Here is a 22411-nt window from a genome sequence, read left to right on the forward strand (position 1 = left end):
GGGCTTTTCACAGCTGTCTCTGCATCTGCAACAGGCAACACCTTCAGCTTGGTTCCTTCAAGTTTCACCATTTAAATGCGTATGGGAAACGGCACTGAGAAAGATCAGTGTGATTCCTTTTGTTACCGATGTCTCCTTTAAAAGGATCTTTGTTTTCGCACAAACAGAGCGAGTGCAGAGGGGCTGTGATCCTGTGGTGCACCCGCCCCAGGGGCCCGTACCAGAGGAAAAGGCAAGGATCTTTCTAGCAGGAAATTCACAGGTTAAACTGCCTAACCTCATTGGGGAGCAGTTGGTCTATGCCTTGAAAAATGATGTTATTTCTGCTAAAAAGGAAAGGAAAAAGGCAAGGTCCTCAATCCATCCCCCTACGGCCAACGCCTGTCTAAAGCCCATGTCAACCCGGAGCACCTTCTCCCCATCCAGCACGGAGCAGGGATGGGCTCCACCTCCAGCAAATGAGCAGCCCCAGTGAAGCCAGCTGGGTTTAAGGACAGGCTTAAAATTAAAATTAAGCATGTTTTGCTTAATCGCTTAATGATTAAATGTTTTGGTGAAGGGGATCAATTCTAGCAGCACTGGCAGCCCAGTGGGTCCAATCCCAAAAAGCGCTGAAGGATTATGAGCGCAAGTTAAAGAAACAAAAATCTCTTTGGAGAAGCACAGGGGGAGCAGCTTCCAGAGGCTGCTTCTCCCAGAACCGCGCCACGACTCTCCGCAGCAGGATTGTTGTGAGCAAAGACATGACTGTTTATCTAATAGAGGCGAGGATTTATTTTCTAGAGGGCAAGTGTACCTCTAGGGAAGACTATTTTGGTCATTAACGCAGGTTTAGCAAGCGCCATTATATGTTGAGATTTGCTGGTATGAAGCTGTAAATATGTTTAAAATTCTCATGATTGAAAATGAGCGACGGTGCTTCCCCAGCCAGGCAGTGGTCCAAGCTGAAGGCAAATAAGAGCACGGGGCAGCTTTGTTGCCTTTTTATGATCCCCACCGTACAGTAGCCTTTGATGTTTATTATGAAATATTATGATTTAAGTGACTACAGTAGTTCATGAAAAATGACCCCTGTAAACGCTGCCTGGGAAACTAGATTCAGTAAATTAGCACATTCCTTAACATGATCCTCCGAGCTGTATATTGTATGTTAACTTAAATGTGCCTAAATGGACAGTACAGCAGCCTATACATAAAATCGTTAAATGATTATCCTATTAAGGACTATTATTGGAGTGGTTTAGTCCCGTGCTGTATCATTTATGCAAATGAGAGAAAAAACTGAAGTTACTGTTACTTTTAGACAAAGTGCAAATAAGCTTTTCATTGCATATTAATGAATTGCTAATACCACAGCTCTTCCGCACCCATCTTGATGCAGATTATAGTAACGCTGTTTGCACAGTTGTATAATTTGAACTTTCTCATTTTGAAGCGCCTGGATTAAGATTTAAAACCAGAACCAAACCCGATACCCTGCAAGTTAAAACAAACCAAATACTCTTCCTACAGAAATATAGAATTGAAGCTGTGGACTTGGTGAACACGTTCAGCTGACTGTATTTTGTGTTAAATATATCAAAATTATTTTTTATGAGTTCGGTGTAAAACTTAGCAGATCCAAACTGCAGATCAAGGAAGCATTTAAGAACAGACTGAAACCCATCTGTATTTGAGATGATTCCTAATTTTAAGCACGTTTAAATCCCACTGTTTGCAGTGACATGTTGACATATGTTTCAGTGCTTCTCCTAAGGAAATATTTTCTTGATTCAGGACTTTAGAAAACACGTCTCATCTTTGGACCCAATCATGCAGCCCATTACTCTTAACTCATACAAACAACTCCTGCGACATGAGACCCCTTACTTCTGTACAAATTCCTCAGGTATCAGAGTCAAAACCGCAAACAAAAGTGTAAATGCTCACTGGCTCTAAGGAAGAGTATCAGCTCCACAGCGGAGAGAGAGAGATGATAGATGTGATCAATAATGACTGTAACTTGTTAAGCTATAGCTTTATTGAAAACAAGAAACTGCTTCCATCTGTGAGAAGGATGGGAAGAAATACATAAACCCTAATCCAGAAAAGTAATAACACACTTTTATGTAGCTTCAGTAAATTTGATTCTAGAAGAAGATCAACGAAAGTGCTGGATGGATCTTATTTTTTTAGATTTGCTTGTTCCAATTTACTGCTATCTGGTATAATAGCTACACGGTCACTAATGAAAGTTATCCTCATAAAACCACCTAGTTTATATTTACAACACTACATTTTAATAAACATGACAGAAACAGAGTCATGCAGGAAGCAAGCATCTCTTTTGGAAACACCTTTTAGTGCAAAATGAAGGGAGGAAGGACTGGCCAAAATGCCCCTCTCTTCCCACCCGCTGGTGCCCTGAGAGGGAGCTGGATTTGCAGAGGGATGGCTTCTCTGTGCAAGTCGCTGCTGAATTCAGATTTGTGACAGCAGCAAGGCAGCCAGCGGCTCAGGGCCAGGGATTGGGGTAGATTTCTGGTTCTGCCACTAACTTGACATGCAAGTCGGTGGCACACTGGTTGCTTTTCCTTCCTCTATTGAAGAAGACAGTAATATTTGATAGTAATCCTTTCTGAAATTCTGTTATTTCTACAGAGGGGAAGCACCGCATTCAGACAGGAGTACCATATATGTTTTAGTTTAGTTTAGTTTTGTTTTGTTTTTTGTTGTTGTTGTTTTGGTTTGGATTTTTTTTTAAGGGAATTTACATTTGTAGTTACAAGGAAGAAAGAGTCAGAATTTTCAAGAGCTCCCATCTTCCAGGGACTCACATGGAAACAAGCATTCTTTTCTTTTTGCAACAGCCAAACTAAATACAGCTTATTGGATTTGAAAGGGTAGATTCTGGCTACAAAATTATCTGAGGACTCTAACAGCAAAAGTACGTGGCTCTCTGTTACACCCATTCATGTTTATGTCACCCTGAGGCTGACAAAATATCAGCAGCGGGCACAATTCTGCCAGGCGAGAGGCCTGGTGCTCCATCACCAGCTTCGGTGTCCACCCGCTTCACCTCAAACCCTCAGACGTTCGTATTTACCCTAGATCATCACAGCCGCTTCACAGCCATTACCAGCTATTCAGTAAATAACACGTATGCTGTCTAAATGCATAACATACAAATGCTCAAATACATAATTAATGCGGGTTTACCCTTGAGAGCTGTTGTTGGTCTCCTAGGTAAGTAATAGGTCTTTTATTGTTTAGACTTAAAGATCTCTTGAGCCTCTTTTAAGGACGTGCTTTGAGCGGCTAAGAGAAGAAAAAGAATTGTGCGCAAGAAATCTATAGGTGACTCCATTGGCAAGAAACCAAAAACTACTATGCTGTTCTGCTTTGCTCTGGCAGGCCTTCACTGAAGAAGAGTGAGCAAACCCGTCAGCTTCTCCTCTTGCAGGAGACAAAAATGTCAGTGAAGGATGATGGTGCACGTCTGACCTTACCTTGAGGAGGACCTTGTCCAGGTGCCGCCCTCCCACGAGCTAGCGGGCAGCTTGCAGGGGGTTTACAAACAGCGCTTCAAGCAGGGACCAGATTCGGCTCCAGAGACCAGTGAGCTTGAGAGGAAGCTGAATTTGACCTAACAGCTTAAAGTTAAAAGGGGGTATAAGTTTCTTTGCTAATTCTCAGAAGCATCCAAGCCCCTCACCAACCTGATTTGGAAGGATTACAGCATAAAATTTCTCTGTGGCAAACTATTTCTAAACAGCTCTGTGAAGCCATAGTGACCTTCTCCAGCCAGGCTGGGCATCCACGTTTGACAGAAGAACATGAAGTGAATTCAAGCAACAGCGTTCTCTTCAACAGTTCCTTAACATGTTCCTAAAAAATCCACACAGGTGCTCCCGGTACTCCGTAAAAGCCATTACCGACCTCCTATCAGTTTACACATGTTCAACATTTTCATTTTTATATGCATAAAAAGTTAACGTCCCTTATTTTTGATAGCACACGAGGTGTGTAGAGACAATACCTCACCACGGCCGGGCACGTTAGTGCTTCGTGGTGCCTGCTGAGGAAACCCTCCTTTACATGGTTCTGGTATTGATTGATGCTAAAGCCACTTTAGGACCCTCTTTCAGCCTGAAGGAATAGATTATATCCACGCCTGCCTTAACACACCTTCGCTAGACCTGCGTGGGGACACGTGTGTGGGCACAGACACCAACTCTGGGGTTCCAGTGGATTTAGACACTCAACTCATTCGTTTCAATCTCTGTTGAAGGCTGCGATCGTAATTTGGGAACGGTGTTTGTAAACACAGGCATGCAGGGTAGATCCCAGCTCTCACCATAGGCTTGTACAATAATTGCCATCAGTATTAATGAATTTATGAGAGAACATCAATGGGGAATATACCCCAATGTATTTCATTTAGAAACGTAATGAGAACGGCAATACTGCGTACAAACACCTGACGCAAATGGAATCCAGGCCTTTCCCACACTATAACAATTTTGAGGAGGTCAGTAGCTGTTTTCAAATACAGAAAACGTTTGCTTTTGCGTTTCCTTTTATGAATGATCAAACTAAATTTGCACCATTACTTCATTTGGGCTCCCTTCCTTTTATGTTTGAAACACAACATTATTACAGACTCACTTTATGGGTAAAGTAACTAAGAACAATACAAGCATCATAATGAAAAAGATGTGCAGCATTTTACACTGCATAATAAATGTGTGTCCATATCAATGTAAAACATACAAATGGCAATAATTTAACACTGAATATTTTTCTGCCTTTAATTAAAATAAACTAATAAAGATTTCAGAGATGCATTTGCTTTAATAGAATGCAGAGTTATAATTGGTGACCTATTTTAAGCAATTTAATTTCCCATGACCTGTTTTCCAGATTAACATAGTAATAGAAGAATGTTTATTGTGTTTGGGAATATAAGTTTCTCCTTCAAAGATGTCATATGCCTTTGTGATTTGATTTAAAGGTGTGTTCTTTTATTAAAATGTTCATATAAAGAGCTTGTAAATTATGTAAATGTTTCTTTTTATGGCATTTAATGAGCCTAGAATTTTAAATCAAAGCACAATCAAAGAAAATAAACAAGGACATCTCGAAGATTCAGAAGATCACTTTAAATAAAGCATATCAGCTAGGTTGTACCAAATTCATTTGAATCCCCTTTTCCTTAAAGAGTTCATGAGAATACTTTCCTGAACTATTTTATTACGTTCGTATGTTTGTATATACACATAAACACACCCATACACAAAATCATGTATTTTACACACACAAGCTCAATCTGCAGCTGTTTAGAGATGGCTCTGTTTGGAATCTCATTAAATTCTTGTGTCATTGTGTGCCAAGGGCTGATTAGGTGTTATTTATTAAAAAAAAAAAAAAAAAAAAAAAAAAAAAAAAGAAAGAAAGAAAGAAAGATATTCCCTTGTGTGATTTTGAGGCACCTGAATTATTCACAAGTTGCACAGGGGGCCCATTTCCCCAGCCTGCTGCCTCTGCACCACTGTGCTGAATGCAGCTAAGAACAAGTTCAATCCACTATTACAACAGAGCCCAAATCCAACAGTTGGGGTTGAGTTTTAAATATGAAACCCTCACCTTTAAAGAACAATGCACAGGTGGACTCGTGGATGGTATTCTTATGGATTTGGTGAAAAAATTACCAGAAAATTATTATTATTTATTTTGATAATTGATTTTAGTGAGCATTTTAATTTTCTCTGGATCCTTATTCAGTCTAAGGGCAAACTGACTGATAAAACGGCAAACTGAAATCCTTCAGACTGCCACAGCAGAGAACAGGAGAACTCACATGTGAAGGTGCTGCAGGGACCTGGGAAAGCTCCTTGTTCCCCCCGTGTAGGACAGATGAGACCAGCCAGGTAACGGGTCCAACGTAAGCATCATGAAAAGACGTGTCCTGCACGTGTTACACTGCAGGTAATCCTGCTTTTCATTATGGAGCAATAATTTACAAGGCTTCGGAAGACCTATAGTTTGATCGGGGCGGGGGCCAAACGACACAAGATTAAACCCAAAATATTTTATAAAATCAAGGAAAAAGTTATTGCCTTCTCAAACGCAAAGTAGATGGGAGTGCATTCTTAAGTCATAGTAGTAGAATCGTTTCAAGCAGCTACACAGGGCTAATGAAATATGTCATCTCTATATAAAAGCCGCTCTGATGTTTGTTATTTTAATTATTTTATCACGTTGAACATTTGTAGATCAACCTCCTTTTCTGGGAAAATGAGCCACTCCCCAATTCTTCCTACAGTCCAATAGGCTTGCTCGTTACACACACATACAAACAAATCTATACATGTTTGCATATACATTTTACAGCTTATATACATTCCCATAACTGCACACACTACACCACAGGTCTGTATCTGCATGCAAAAAGTATGACAGTTCAAACAGTCAGTCATGGCTCGTATAAAGTCTCATTTACTCTCCACAGGACTCCATCGCCTGAAAAGGTGGGAGAGGAAGAAACCCTCCACAGAACAGGCTCTTCCCTGTACCACGGATGCGCATGGCCTGCCCAAAAGTCTCTCCCGCCCCGCGCTCTCTAGACCGTCTCCGAATCACTTGTGAAATGTTCAGGACAGCAAAGGTGCGTGTTTAACAAGAGGAAACTCTCGTCACAGCGTTCGTGCCTCCGTAAATATGCAGAGGAGCTGAGTGAGTTTAACAGGGGGTCAACTGCTTGACTAGATCTCTCGGTGACGAGCAGGACATCAACACCCAGACAGATGACAGCCTCCTCCTCCAGCTCGTCTCAGTTTCTTTAGGGCTCAGACAGCCACGTGGTATTATTTTAACAGTGCATCCCCACAGCAGAGGAGATGCTCTCTAACAGCTTGTTATAGCCCCATCTGTTAAGAATTTACAGCTAATGTATCTTATAACATGGGTTTTTATAGGTAAGAAAGAAGCATTTGGCCTGGTTAGGGGATCTCTGTGCGGCTCTGTTCGTGATCTCGCTGCCTAACACATTTGGTTTAGTATTTTGGGGAGTCGGTATTAAAAATATCAATGATTCATCCATCATTGATAAACACGCTGAGATGTTCAATAAACATGCTTCAGCAGCAATAACTATATATACGTATATATAGATAGATGAATATGTCTCCTACATGTGTTTCAAGCACGATTCCCTCAGAACAGTCCAAGCTATAAGGTGTTTTACACTCAAATCCAAGTTTTGTACTCTGGCAATTTAAAACATGCAGTCTGTGAAAGTGCAGGGTCTGAGGGTTGATGAATATGGGGGAGCCCAGCTGAACCCCTTGGCCAGCCACCACCATCCTGGATCCTGGAAGCATTGGGAATTAAAAAACAAATCCCCCACTATAAGAAATTTACAGCCTCTTTCTGTTATATTATTTGCTCTTGATAGTCTTAGTAAAGCACCAAACAGCTGGAGGCTCTGCCAGGAAGACTCAGAGGGCATGAATGAAACGGCACTAGGTGGAGAAAGCAGTCTTTTCTCCAAAGACTAAGGCTAACCAAGTTCTGATTTGCATCTGTCCGTTGAGTTGAAGTCCTCCACCCATCTGGATCCCTGCAGCACCCACCATCTCAGGGCTAGACATGGCCCTTAACCTTGGCCCGTGCAAACAGCTCACCCGACGAGCACACTCAGGAAGGATCCACGATGCTCTGCCTCGTGTCCCTCACTGGTGACATGCAGCACGTCCCCCCCGCTCCAGCCACCCCAGCAGCTCTTGTCAGAGAGCAGGAGAAACAAGGGGAAAAAACACTAAAACAGACAATAAAGAGAACACTTCAGAAACCTATTCATCAGGGATCTTTTAAAAGCATTGATTTCTGGGCTTCAAGAGAGGAAAAGGAAGAGAATAATGTTTCGAGAGAAAAATAACAGCCCCCAAACCACACACTTCAAGCTGCCTAAATTTCCTATTGCCTCCAGGAGCGGCAGTCCGGGCTCGCTGTGGTTTAACGCCTGTACTGCTGGATCCAACCGCAACGTGCGCTTCACGAGGATGCTGTTCCGACACAAAACCACCGCCTCTCTGCCATCACATTTTTGGGGCTCAAAAGGCCCAGTGCTGCCCTCACGTCATTTGCAACCCCCAAGCAATTTGACTGGCTCCAATCGAGCATCCGCTGATAGAAACAACCCTGTGTGGAAGCAAAAACCAGGCCCTCCATTTCCTTTTTATTTTATTTTTAAAGGCTCTGAACTGAAAGTGGTAGGAAGGGAGCATTTGAAGATCTCCATGTGCCTTCTTTATTCAAGGGGTAACAGGGAAAAGCGTTTTGCTGCTCTGAGGGTGCACAGCCAGCGATCTTAACGGCGCATTATATAACGCTGCCGAATAAATGACAGACAGCCGGGATTTACAAGGCGAACCGAGCACATCAAAGTACCCCAGTGACGACATGAGCCACGCGAACGCAGCTTGAGTGTGCTTGCTGTTGCTCCAGCATCTCAAAAAGCATCCTCGTGCCAGCCTGCCTCTCTTTAGTCTGTGCAATGAGTTCATCTCGCCCTCCAACTCTCCCTCACCGAAAGGCTGATGTTTTTTTGGTCTATCTTCTTCCTTTTAGGTACCTGCCCATCCAATACCCTGCACCACCATCACCCCTCAGATTGCCTGTTCTTCCTTCAGTCTAGCCCTGTACTCACTCCTCTGCTCCTCCTTCAGACCAGCAGGAAAAATACTGCTGAAATAAATCATATTGGATCCTATTTAGCACCGAAAAAATTACTTCTGTGGTTACCAGCCTGGAATATTCACATAGCTCTGCCTTGACCTTACATGCCTTTGGTTAAAGGGATGTTCTATTATTAATCCAGCTCTAAGCTGGATTAACTTTTAAAGATACAAAAATGCCAACAAGCCAAGTAAGGTGATATATTTTTGGCTAGATGGAACTGGCAGGCTGCTGGGCAGGGTTAGCAAGCATCTAGGGCTTAGGAAAGGTGCTTTTAGATATAAATCCTGATGGAAGAAAAACCCAACCATACAACCCTAAAATAAATTACGTAGGCAAATAACAGCCAGCAGGTCACGCAGGACAGTTAACGCCCTCCAGATATATTTGTACTCTATGAGAAATTCCCACTACAGATCAAATCTGCCCAGTCTGGAAAGCAGAATCACGTTCCGACCTGGAGACTTTGATTTTGAAAGGGGAGGGATGAGAGAAAGACAGAGAAGGGGAAAAAAGGTAATTCAAAAGAGGAAAACAAAAACATGCTGAATAGAAAAACATTTAAGGGCTGATCCAAAGCCTACTAAAATTGATGTCAATGGGAGGTTTTTGTTTTCCTCCTTTCAATAGACATTGGATCGTGTCCCTAGAGAACAGTTTCCAAATGTGGCCGCTCTAATGAAGCATCTAGAATCAGCATTCGGAGGCTGAAAAAAATCACAGTGATTGCAGCCCCCCCCGGTAGGGACTCTGCCTCGTCTGCTGTTTTACTGAACCTAGCACGGGGTGGGCACTCCTGGAAAGGAGACCTGACTAGTGGGAACATAATCAGGCAGAGCGCAGAATGATGGTTGTGATGAGTGAAACGTGGATTTTTCACATGCATCTGCACAAAGAGAGCTGAAATACCATCCTAAGACACCCCCTCACATCTGAAATAAGGTATTCAGATTCGCAAGCACATTTAGAATATTAACACCAACAGAAACATAGATGTTAACATATCCTTTATAACAAACTCTTAAATACTTTTAATGTATGCCTCTCATGAAGCTCTGTGCACATCTATACCTACAGATTGCTGCTGGCTGCAAAATACATATCCATTGTGTTTGCTTTCATCACTGCCTGAAGAAGGGATTTACAAGCCGGGTACCTGCTTTTGACAAGAGTACTGGTGAGGAGCTGAGCAGAAAGGGAGAGAGAAGACGCTACAACACATCTCTTCAGACATCCAATAAAACAGAAACTGTTGAGCTGCTACCATTTTGCTCATTGCAATAAAGTTCCTTGTTCAGCATTAAAAGGAGGCAATTCTTACTAGTTTATCTCTATTACCATGTATCAAAAATGCGTAACCAAAAAGTCAGATAATGAGAAATATTACTTTTGAATAAGTATCACATAAAAAGAAATAGTTAAGATCTGCCATGAATTATTCAAGCAGCTCCAAATATAAATTGCCACAAATAGTAAGATGAGATCTTGCCTTTCTATATGTTGCATATGTCCTGCAACAACCCAAACAGCACATTTCACTTGGGAAGCTGTGTATGGAGAATTGCATTGCCTCGAGGAAATCCAATGGGAGGCAAGTGGTACAGAGGGCAGAACACGCTGCTCTTTGCCTTACAGATCGCATATATATGTTTTAAAGCCATTTTGTGCAACTAAAATCTTTCAGCACATAATGCCTCTGTTGAAAGCCTACTACTACACCCAGAGGGTTTCACAGAAAATACTGCAGCCTAGGGGAAGTCTGGGTCCCACAGCTCGAAATTAGGGCTGTAGAGCTGCAAGGGAATCTGTGCTCTGATATAATTAAGAGCAATTCTTCACTAAAATTGCAATTTTGTTACTGCAATACTGACAGTTATTTAGATGCACTTGGAAGAAAGAATACTGGCTGGTGGCTAAACCTGTGTAAATCTGTTTATACAAATAGGGCTGCTCCACACAGGTCGAATAGCAGAATTTGGCATGAAGACAGTGGTACTTGAGCTCTCCTACATTTTCTAGGACATAGCACGCAAAGGACGGTGTTAATCTGCACTTTCACTTGTCTGAAGCTGCAGGGAACAGAGCTCCGCTCCTCTCGCTTTGGTCACTGTGTAACTCCACTGATGCCTGATCAAATTAAACGGATCGAATGCAGAAATGCAGCCTCGTGCAACCTGCACAGCCGCTCCCCGGCACGGTGCCTCTCCACATCCAGGGGATTCTGCATCTTTCCTCCTGCTCCTCTTCCTTCCCCTCAGCCTCTCCTTTTCTTTAAAAATGTGGGTCACCTTGCTTACACCAGCACAGCTTTGCCCAATGAAGACTGGTTTTGTGCAGTTCCCCAGGGTAGGAATAAAGTGGGGATTGATGCTACAGCAAGCAAGACAGCTATCCTTGCACAGGAAATAAGTTCCCCCCTTCTGGGGGTAGGTGTGGGGGGAATATATAGACAAGTATTTATATTATTTCTTTTCATAATATTTCAGATAACAGTTCAGAATATCACAAACATGCAATCTGCAGAAATGTAGTTTTCCTTAAATGCATGGGGGAAGTCAGAAGTCTTTGCTTTCTGAGTCTTCATTTTATTTTTTTACTATCTCTTTCTTTAAAAAAAAAAAAAAAAAAAAAAAACAAACACAAAACATTCTGTTGCTTTGAAAGCAACATACATTTGCATGTGCCCACCGCTTGAGAGTGTCTCTCTGCCTTGCCCGAGGAGCATGTGCCTAGCTCGAGTCCCCACGGTGAGTGGCAGAATCTGCCATATGGAGGTCACCTTGCCCAGGTCCATAAATAGCTCTTTTTCCTAAGCAGGGAAGGGAAGGAGCTACTGAGAGTAATGAAAGAGGAGGCTAGCTCACATCCGTGGCACTGATTGGTGCCAGGGTTACAACACGCAGAGACTTGTCATGCCAGCAGCAGCGATACCGTCAATCTGCAGGCACAGAAGTCACCTAGTTCCACCGCGAAAACATGTGCCAGCCAGTTTTTCATTCCAGTTTTCACACAGGGGTTTGGCTGCTTTTCAGGACTTGAGAACAGAGACTTCAGGAAAGGTGTCCTTGGGGAGACGACAGCAGCCCCCAGGCAAAGGGCTTGTGCTGCTCGAGGACACACGTTGGGGCCTGTCGGGTTGGTCCCGTGCGGTGGGTCGGGGCAGGGGAGGGATTTTGATGAGGTGAAGAAGCAGCACTGAGGCAGAACAGTCCAAGCCCTCCCCCCCCCCCCAACTGCTGCCGTGAGCTGTGTAACGGCACAGACACGACATGGTTCAGGCACAACAACGTACCTGCCATCAGTCAGTCCCCCAGCTTGTGGCAAGGACTTCTCTTCCACGCAGCTACAACTGAAGATGGAGAGGTCAAGATCTGCACCTTCTGCAGTGAACCTTTCTGCTTTCTTCAGCTTTCAAGATACCAACAACTATGAAAAAATTCTACAACAGACCCATCTGCTAGCCAACAAGGTGCTCAGCTAGCTAAGTAATTGATACCTCCATTTAAAAATAGACCAGAATATGTCAGCTAGCATGTCATGTCAGGCTGACTTTCACAGACCAGAAAATGTACTGTTGTGTTTCTATTACAACATCCTGTGGAACAATGTGAAATTATTGAAAATATTGCAAACATAATGTTCCCAGGTAAATCACTGCAAATTTAAAGGAGGGTGGAATGGGAGGAGGAGAGAAAACTTCTACTTGATTCTAATTCAAAATTATTTTGGTGTGCAAACACCTAAAGTCTAAATTAGCACCACCCCTCTCTTTGATCCACAATATTTAGCAGATAAGCCACACCAGGACACAAGGTTAAGGAGGAGGCAATAAGGACTTGATGCCCTCAGTTTGCAACTTTAGACAGTTACACCTGGTAGCAGCGAGGTGGTAATCCAGCCATTAACATCCCCTTGCGCGGGTGATGCCAGCCCTCTCCTCTGTCCTGCTAAAAACGATCCCCTCCCATTTGTCAATATAGGAAGGGAAGAGCACTTATCCCCCCATGACATCTTTTTGCATCCCACAGGCTGCAAATCCCTGGTTTGATCTTGTTCAGTGCGGAACATCTGACATGCCTGTGATGGGAAGGCTTTAACCGCTCTTATTCCTTCTTATGATACCCATGACTATAGGATTGGATAAAAGGGATGAACAGATGGATGGATCACGTATATACACTGTAAAGCCTTTATCCTTCGCTAGGTGTTGGTTTAAGCGATGCACAGTATTTTTAAATAGCCTCTTCTCTTTTTCCTTTCCCCTTCACAAGTTTCCCTCTATGTTCCTCCCCTCAGCAGTCTCGTCCCCCCCTCCATACAAACACTTTGAGCTAGAGTCTTGATATACAAAAAAAACACCCACCATGAAGCAGCCCTAAGCCAGTGTTTCCTTTGTCCTTGCTCTTTAAAAGCTGTAGTTGCTGTTCAGATGAGGTAACGGGCCTCATAACACAAGAAGTATGTTTTTCAGAACTTAATGTCCTCTGCCACAGATGTCGTCTCTGCCAGAGGCTTATTAACACCTCAGAAGAGCAAAGCCCTGCCCACAAAGGGAAGGGAATCTAAAGAAGATACACAAACAAAGGAGGTGAATGTTAAAAGCAGCTAATGAGGGGGAAAAAAAAACCTCCACCTTCCCATCATGGCACTTCAGAACAAGTAGCATTGCCAAGCACTAAAAACCTGGTGGGGATTAAAGAGACAATTTAGGAGGACTTGATGTGGGAAATGGAAATCTCCTGGAAGACATTAAAAGAATACAGAAGATCAGTGCACATATTTGGGAAAAAGAAAAACCTAGAAAAAAAAAAAAAAAAAAAACATGCATATGGACAACTTTGCAAGGACTGACAGAAAAGCTATTTGGAAATAATCAGGTGCATTTATTTCCTATAAGGGAAATTTAAATTTGAAAGGAAATTGAAACAGGGGGACATGCACAAAATAGTTCCATTTTCAAAAAAGATGCACACTCAAAGGGACCTACTGAAAAAGCAAACCCGTTTGTTTACAAAACTTATTTAAAATCAATCCTCTTAGAAACAACCAGAAGTACTCAAAATATCCACTTCACTGACTTGTCATTCTTGCTTCGGAAGTACTATGAGTTGCTTTTGAAATATTTCCCCCCACACACACACACGCTTGGTCCTCTCCAGCAGCAGGGTTTGCTTTCCAGGATGCCAAGGCCACCCCGGGCGTTTGCAGGCACCTCTGCCGAGGTTGTCCTTGCACACAAGCTGGCTTGGGGACCCCAGGGGTGTGCATGGACACCCCCTGGGACTCCCCATCACCTTGTGCTCTGGGATGGGGCTTCCTTTCCCCTTCTCTCCAGGGCAGCCAAAAAGTGATGCAGATGCCCCTTTACTCCTTTGGGGAGGGATTTGGGGAAGCTGAGACAGGTTGTAAAGACCAGGATTTTCTTGCTAGACCGAGATCCCTGCTCAGAGACACGTGTCACCAGCAGGAACGTGGCAGAGGTCTGGGACTAGACTGCGGAATAACACTTCTGGTATGAAAAATGGATGGGTAAGAAGTAATTATGGGGCCACAAAGATCACCAGAAATAAACAGTAAGTCAGGATGTTCAAAAGGGCGCTATGACTGAGATCAGCCACAGCAAGAACAATAAAATCAGCCCCTGAGATTGTTACTATTTAAAGAAATGTTTCATATGGAAATGAACAGCCCATAGAGGGATGAGCTGGGTGCATAACACGCATAATGCTAAAACTGCCTGGCATTTATCCCCAGCACAGCACACGGGGCTACAGGGATCACAAAATATATCATGGAGGTTAAGAAAACTCAAGAGGCTAAAAGGATTCAAAGAGCACCTAAACCAGGTTAGAGACTCCTCCCAGTGCTGCAAGAACTGGGTGGAAATTAAAGTCTTTCCAGTTAGTTAAGTTGCATTCACCCATTCAAGGGGAGGAAAACTTCTAGCACGGGTCTTGCGCTTCCTGCCCTTCGCATGAAAAAAGTGAGTTCATAAACAGAAATTATCTTGAAGTGCTCCAGACTGAACTGAGGCTGCCCTTCAAAAAACCTGCACCACTGAGATGTCCTGGTCAAACACTGGGGCTTGTAAACCCCCACGTTGATAAGGACCCTTGGAGGAGATGCTGCTGGTATGACTGTGGTAGCTTAGTTGTTCATCAGCCATGTGGGGGATCATAATTTTTGGTACTTTGAGGCTCTCCAGTACAGCTATGTTAACAGGTCATATCCATGGAGAGGAGAGGAGATGCAGGGAATCTCGGCTTCACTCCCGGGTCAAGTGCCATGGCTTGGGCACTGGACGCACAGCAAGGCAGATTATAATTTTTCAAACTGTCCATCCCTCTTTACATGATCCAACCGCAGCTTTATCAGCCATCCTTGCTCGTGCAGGGCTGAGCCAGACCAAAAGATAAGATCAAGATCATTCAAAGGGCAGGAGGACGCAGTTTGTTTCAGATGGTGCGGGCTTGGATTGCAGTCAAAGAACTGAACCTTCTGCAGAGATTAACAAGCTCCACAGGTGTAGGGGAAGAACAGGCTCTTCAAACACAGGAGGAGAAAAACACACAGTATGGAAAAGTGCCCACTCCCCGACTCACTACTGAAACTGTTAAACAACTGCCAGTGGGTTTTCTGGAAGGAGGTCAGGAGAAGCAAAGGTGTGGAAAGAGAGAAAGCAGCAGCCGCCGATGTCCCACAGGAGGGAAACGCCGGCCAGCGCTAGGAGATACAATCTGATCCTTTGTGCATTTTGCAAGTTGCCTCATTGGAATCAAAGACCGCAGAAAACTGGTTTGTGAAATAATGCTGGTGATAGAGCAGCACCACCCCGTGTCAGGGTTGTTTCACAGAGTGGGGCTAATTCACCTTTTGTCTGCCTAACAGTACTTCAAAAACTGAACCTTTCCCATCAGAGAGGCGGAGTTATTTCATGCTATAAACCCTTCGCGGGCAGCCTGACAACAGAACGGGCTCTGCAAAGCATTTCTGAGTTGCAATGAGCCTCAGATGGCACTTCCCAAAGACTTTCTACCCCATGGAGAATGAAGACTTTGGTGGGGAAATACCAGCTTCTCAGGGAAGGGGCATAAATAGCTTTCAGTGGGTATGGCAGCAAAAGCAACGCAATAATAAAGAGGAAGAGCTACTGAGATTATCAGTTCCTGGCATTATATTCCCAAAACATGCCTGAAGCCTCACAGCTTCCATATGGCTCATCAGACACATACAATAACATGATCACTCAGAACATTCAGTTCTATAGAAAGGAAACAAGAAACACAGACATGTCCTTGTGCTCCTGCGTACGCACACACAAAGGCGGCGCCGGGACCTGAAACAAAAGGGACAGGAGCAAATTCCGTGTTCAAGTTGTCCTCCTCCAGGCTTCCTGGTCACAAGCTCACTGTGAGCATCAAGTCTATGGAGAGGTGGTTTGTGTGCTGCTCCTACACGGGGCAGAGATTCCAGCGAGCCGCCAGACCCTCCAGTGAGGCACGTCTACACAGCTGACCCACCTGTGGGCACGATGGAGACACCGTGCAAAGCCAAGCTCCCCGGGCCCCTTTTGCAGATCTGTATTGCTGATCAGTCGGTATCACCTAGCACTTCCACGGAGCCAAAGCTCCGTGCCAGCCTGCTGGAAATCCTGCCTACGAGCAAACGCGGAGAGCAACTCTGCTCGAGAGAGCACGGCTGTGCTGAAGCGACCGAAGGTAGTGGTGGCTCTGCGCAAAGGCGGCTGTTGGCACGTCCACCTCGGTGACAGCTGGACGGGGCCTCCTCGAAGTTCTCATCCCTCTGTGCTATCAACAGAGCAAGGTTTTAAGAGTGCAGAGGGTGTTATTAACCATGCAAGCTAAAAAATGTCTGTTACCCTGGAGTTTTCCTAGAAGATGTCCTGATGTGACAACTCCACCCCATCCCACAGCTGCCAGAGTCATGGTCTCCGCTGACTGCAGCATTTTATTTTCAGTCTGAGGAAGGATCAGGCCTGTAGTGAGCTCCAGAAAAACTTCTCAGTCATGTCCTGTAACCATGAAAACTCCTTCCCCAGCCTCCTGAAGCTTAAATTGATGCCATTCCAGTTTCTGTGATTCTTTTCCAAGACTGATAAGCCAGCATCCGTATTACTTGTTTCTCAGTCACCTGGTCTCCAGTTTTGAGAAACTATTTCAGTTCTACAAAATCTGTCCTGCCATCTTTTTCCTTCTATAAGGCTTTAAAAAAAAAGGATGGATCACCCATTTTTTTTTGTTACATTTCCAAGTGGGGGTCTCCTTCAACACAGTTACCATTGCACCATTCCTTCTTTGGCACCTGCAATTTCTTTGATGCTTTCCTCTTTCCTCACTAAGGGTCTTGTTTATTTTTATTTTTTTATAAGCAAAGCCTAATTTTTAGTTTTCTTGTTAAATTCCCTCAACCAAGCTCCTTGAGGAGTAAAGTAGACATACAGAAAGTTAATGAGAAATTCTCCCTCCACCCCTGAGGACCGAAGAGGGGATAATTTAGGTAATATTTGGAACCAGCTCTGACCCTTTTAACGCTCTCCGGCATCGCTGCAGGAGGAGGAGGATCCAACTGTCCTACATTTTCCTTATGAATGCTACTACTGATAGTAGGGCATGGCTTTTCTTCCACGGATCTCCCTGGAGGTCTAAGCAGAGCTGGATGGAGCAGAAGCTGCAGCGCTGAGCAAACGGGCCCCGTGCTGGTACCTGGGCAGCGCTGGGACTGCCAGCGTGGTTACAGGCTCCTGGTAATAAGTGCTAATTTCCATCACTTCCCTACATTGGACACCCAGAAAGCTGATGACTAGTTATGGCATCTTCTGCTGGATGCGATCATCTCGTCATATCCTAATTAGCCAGATCAGCTTTCTTCCTCATCACGAGCAGCAACTGAACGTCTTCTCCCTCTGCCCAGGACGGGCTCTCCCCCCGCTCTGCTCCGCCGCGCTTCACCCTGGGAAGCGTTTTGTGATACTTTGGATCCCTTGTAAACCGTATTCTTCGATTTGGGCAGTCTTTCAACTCCATGAAAGTTACACGTTGTTTTCATTTCTTCTCAAGTACCTCAGGTCAAAGAAAGACCTGTGTCAGTGGCTTTAAAAGCCTAATAAAGTCTTTCATCCATAGACCTGCTTGCTGGCGCAAAGTCAGGGAAAACAAACTAAGTCATCGAGTGTTGTTCAAACTGTCAGATCCTTTTCAGCATGCTCTTCCTGCCAGCCTGTTCGTGTGTGTTTGGGGGCTGGGATGGGGAGGAAAGGAAGGGAAAAAAAAAAAAAAAAAAAAAAATCCTGATGGCAGAAAGCCCATGGAACAACTGGCACCTTTCCAAAGCAGCCTCCCCCCGGCCCCCAGCCCGCCTTCGTGGGCACAGGCGTCTGCCAATCTGTTCTGCACACACACACACACACACACTGCACAACACAAGCAACAAAATGACTTTCCAACAACTTTGCTCACAAGTGCCACTCTACTCTGAGTTTGGCACCTTGCGCTTTCTCCTCACTCCCGCCTCTCCAGGCTTTGCCTCCCAACAAGCTGGACAGGTTCCAGTGTTTAAAAGCCCATTTAACCACTCCCTTTTGTTTAGAAATGCTAAGCCTTGATCTGATTTTATCGACCCTGTCATGCCAAGAGGAGGAGGATGCTGAGGGTTTCTGAGGATCCTGCAATGAGCTGAAAAGCTCCAGGAGCCCTTCAAGCTTCAAGAAGGGCTTTGCCCACTTTGCAGCAGCCCTCGTGCTATTGAGAAGCCCCAGAAGGAGAGCACGTACCATTCATGGGACCACACAGGATGGCTTCCACTCTTGTTTTTGTGCACGTTCCTCCACTTAAAAACTTTGTTATTGGCACATTTAGGATCTGAAATTCAGTGCCATGCTTGGCTGGCACTGTCTTTTGGTGGTTAAATAGTTCTTTACACTCTTTGCTTTGTTTAGTGCTGCTATGCCCAGGAAAAGCAGAGCAGCAGGGGAGGGAGGCAAAGAGGCAAGAACAGGACCTCTGCGCTCTGACTGACAATTGTAATCTTCCTGGGTATTGTTAGGAGACATCTTTCTGCACTTGATAAACCCAGCATGATTACATGAAACATATCTTTTAAAAATATATTTCTCTTTTCCATAAAGCAGGTAAAGCCAACTGCATTTAGAGCTAATTTCAATTCCTTTGTACAGTGCAGCATTTGGATGCCCTCTTAAGGATGCTAGGTTTGAAAGTTTGCCTTATCAACAGCCTTTTCTCATAACCCCGGAGAAGCTCTTAACATTAGTGATAGAAAGGTCTGGGTAGATTAGAGTCAGACAGAGAAGTAAGAACTCTGGAATAACAGGACACCCTTCCCAAAAATATACCTCCCTTTCCCACATGATTATTTCTTTAAGACAGGTTGGAGAGAAAAAATACACACCCTCAGCCAGTTACTGTGTGCGGAAAGGTGTAACCAAACATTGACCACCAAGATCACCAGTCATGGGAAAAGACATTTTGGTCCAATCCTTCATATCCACCATCCCACCAGTTCTGTGCTGCTGCTGGTCATAGTGCTGCTGAAGAGGGGGAAGAATTTAAACATCCATATAGCTGCTATAAATTTGAATGAGTAAGAATAGCTTCTCATCTGTGGCAATTTACACCAATCAAGGCTCTACCTTCATGTATCCGGCAATCTGGAGGAAAGAGCCTGCCTCCTGCTAGGCAGTTACTGACACATTTTTTAAACTTTCCTACACTACCTCTGCCCTCCTCTGCTTTTCATTTCCCACCAAAGAGAAAACATAAAGGAAGTAATGATGAACAGGCAGCTGTGGTCAACAGAAGTAGCATGATCGAGAGATCCTATCTAAAAGTTCACACAGAAACAGAGACTTACTGGCATCGAGAATAGCAGAGCCTGGAACAATGTCACTGAAAAACAAATTACACACAGACACTATCTAAGCAACTTTCTTCAGCCCAAACCAGTCAGATATTTTTGATATCCTGCAGCTTCAAAGCGAATAACAGGCAGTTGAGTGCTACTGCTGAAGATCACGTTAGCCCTACCAGATTATTCAGGTCATGCTAAACAGCAAATTCAGTGGATTAAAAGAGTCCTCATTCCTGCTGTGCAGTTTTAACAGTCTGCAAGTTACACGGAGGGGCTGAGGATGCTATGTACGTTGCATGTCTTGTGTAGCACTTTATAGTCAGACAAGCTCAGCAAGGGGCATCTGCCTTCCTAAAAATTACCATTGACCCATTCCTGTTTAGGAACATTGAGAAACCAATGGACTCGCCCAGCAGCTATGTGAAAATCTCTTTGCCAAGCCATGCAGAACTCACTTTTGTGTCTGCAGTGTATCGGCATTGTATTACCATGACAAAACCAAATTACCACCATTGAGGATAGCCTCTGCTAATACAACAGTCCTTCTATAGTAATATACTCATGTGCACAAATGATGGCACAATGGAGTGGATGTGTAACCGCTATAGGATCTCTGTGGTAGCGGTGAACAGTTTTTCAAGCTTCTTTCTTCTTACCCGAGTGGTTCTCCGTGCAGGCGTTAGTGCAAAGTTCAGCGGCGCAAAGCTTGCCTAACGTCAGTGCGATGTCCTCGTCTCGTGTTAATGTGCTACTCCCGCAATCGCTACAGAGCAAAGGCAAGACAGCCCCACTCGTCACTGCAAAACATTTTGGGGGGTTCTGCTGTGTCAAGCACTATCCTTGCTCTCATTACAGGTCAGTGAAATCGTAGATGTTCCTGTACAACGACCGAAATCAATGTGGTACCAACGCGACTAATACCGAAACCGCCCACAGTAATTAAGGCTGTAGTTCAGATGTCAATTAAAAAAAGGCTTTTGTAATCATTACAAATGAAGATGTTGTATTGCCTGGGAAAGGAGATCCTGGGACAGGCAGGAAGAGAAGCAGGCAGCTTTCTGACCCAGCTCCTACCACACGTCTGCCGACCCCCCTGTGCTGAGACCAGCCCAGCACACAACAGAGCCAAAGCTCCCCAGAAACGTCATGTTGGTGGTCATCACTGCATGGCTCATTTGAGAAAATAAATCCTTCAGTGGGTAAGTGAGCAACTAAATGAACTAACAGTGTTTCTGCCTGGGTTTTCCAAATACATACAGCTGAGGTAGACAGCTGAGGTGGGGTGTCTGATGCCTAATAGAGGCATAAACTTTGCAGTCCCCTTCCCTTTGGGGGGAGCAGCGATGGGGTCTCCCTTCTCCTCCACTGCCCTTACTGGAAAACTCATAGTAATTAAATATCATTAAGACTTCTACCTCTGTCAAAACTGGTAGAAATTAGCTGACAGGCTTGAAAAATATTATGGAAACTGATAGACAGAGACACCTACACACTGCTTGGGATGGCACAGAACTGCTTTCCTGAGAAAAATTAGGCTAAAACTGAAAACGGTCAGTCCCTGAGCGGGTCAAGACACGGATATGAGCTTGCTGGTAGCAGGCTGACAGATTCCTTGTGGAGGCAGACAGCAATCCTGAGATTCAATGAGCAGTGTAAAAGAGAAGGATTTGGTTTAGAGTAAAATGCTAGACAATGCACAAGGGTTTACGAGGACAATTCTTCCTAAGACTAAGTTCAATCAGCAGTTTCACAGAGTAGCTTTGACCTCACAATCAGCACATTATGGGCTCAAGTCCCACACCTGCACCCAAAGGTCCAAAGTAGAAGCTGAAGCAGTTACATTTCCACCTATAATTATCATCTTACTGGAGTGTAAAGTCAGGATACAACAAAACTAAGACATTCTAAGGAAGTCATCAACAATTCTAACATTACTTTTTGCTGATATAATGACAGTGCAGCATGCCACTGTAAAAATTTGACAAAGCTTTTTTCACAAAAATTTGCAGATGTTCCTGTTTTTTTTTTTTTTTTTTTTTAGCTAAGAAGAATCACCAGGAGCTCCCACAAAGGACTTCTTGAGGGTAGAAGACAGCAAAGCTGAACATCCATCACCAGCAGATCAGAGAGCAGATGGAAAAACCATGGTAAGAGGTTGCACCGAGTTTGCTGTTTCTTTAAATCGCTGATGGATTCACACATGATGTAACTAGACACAACACAGCACTTGTATCTTCCTGCATCAATGATTCTGCAGACATAGATCTTCCCACCCTCCTCTTCCCTCTTCCAAGGCCCAGACATTTTTTTTGTCTGCAACTGGATACAATCACATTCTGCATACAAGCCCAGCTAAACAAAACATCCCATTTTCAGTTCAGAGCTGCCATGGCAGAAATAAATATTATTTTGTTTGTTGGGGTTTTCTTTCTGGTTGCTGCTGTTTTGTTTTCCAAAGTCATTGTTCTGCAGAACAATTTAACAAAACGTATTCTTCCTGATTCAAGACTTTGCAGCTAGCTATGTAGTAGCTGGGTTCTCACTGAAAAAGCCAGCCCTTCCAAGCCAAAAACCAAACTTCTCTGAAATCTCAACCTCTAGAGAAATACCTAAATCAGTAAATCTAAGACAAGCACTGGGCCTCTTTCCAATTTCAGCAGGAAACCACCAAACACAAGATGTCTGCAGCACTGCCATGGCTTGCAAGCAGAAGGTAACACCTTTGATTTTGCCCCTCTGCCATGGCTGAAGGAAAGCAGCTGGGCTCCGACTAACCCATTCCTTATTCCCAGTCTGAACTCTGTTTGCA

Source organism: Tyto alba, unplaced genomic scaffold (assembly GCF_018691265.1).
Source record: "Tyto alba isolate M040663 unplaced genomic scaffold, T.alba_DEE_v4.0 Super-Scaffold_33, whole genome shotgun sequence".
NCBI classification, from domain to species: Eukaryota; Metazoa; Chordata; class Aves; order Strigiformes; family Tytonidae; genus Tyto; species Tyto alba.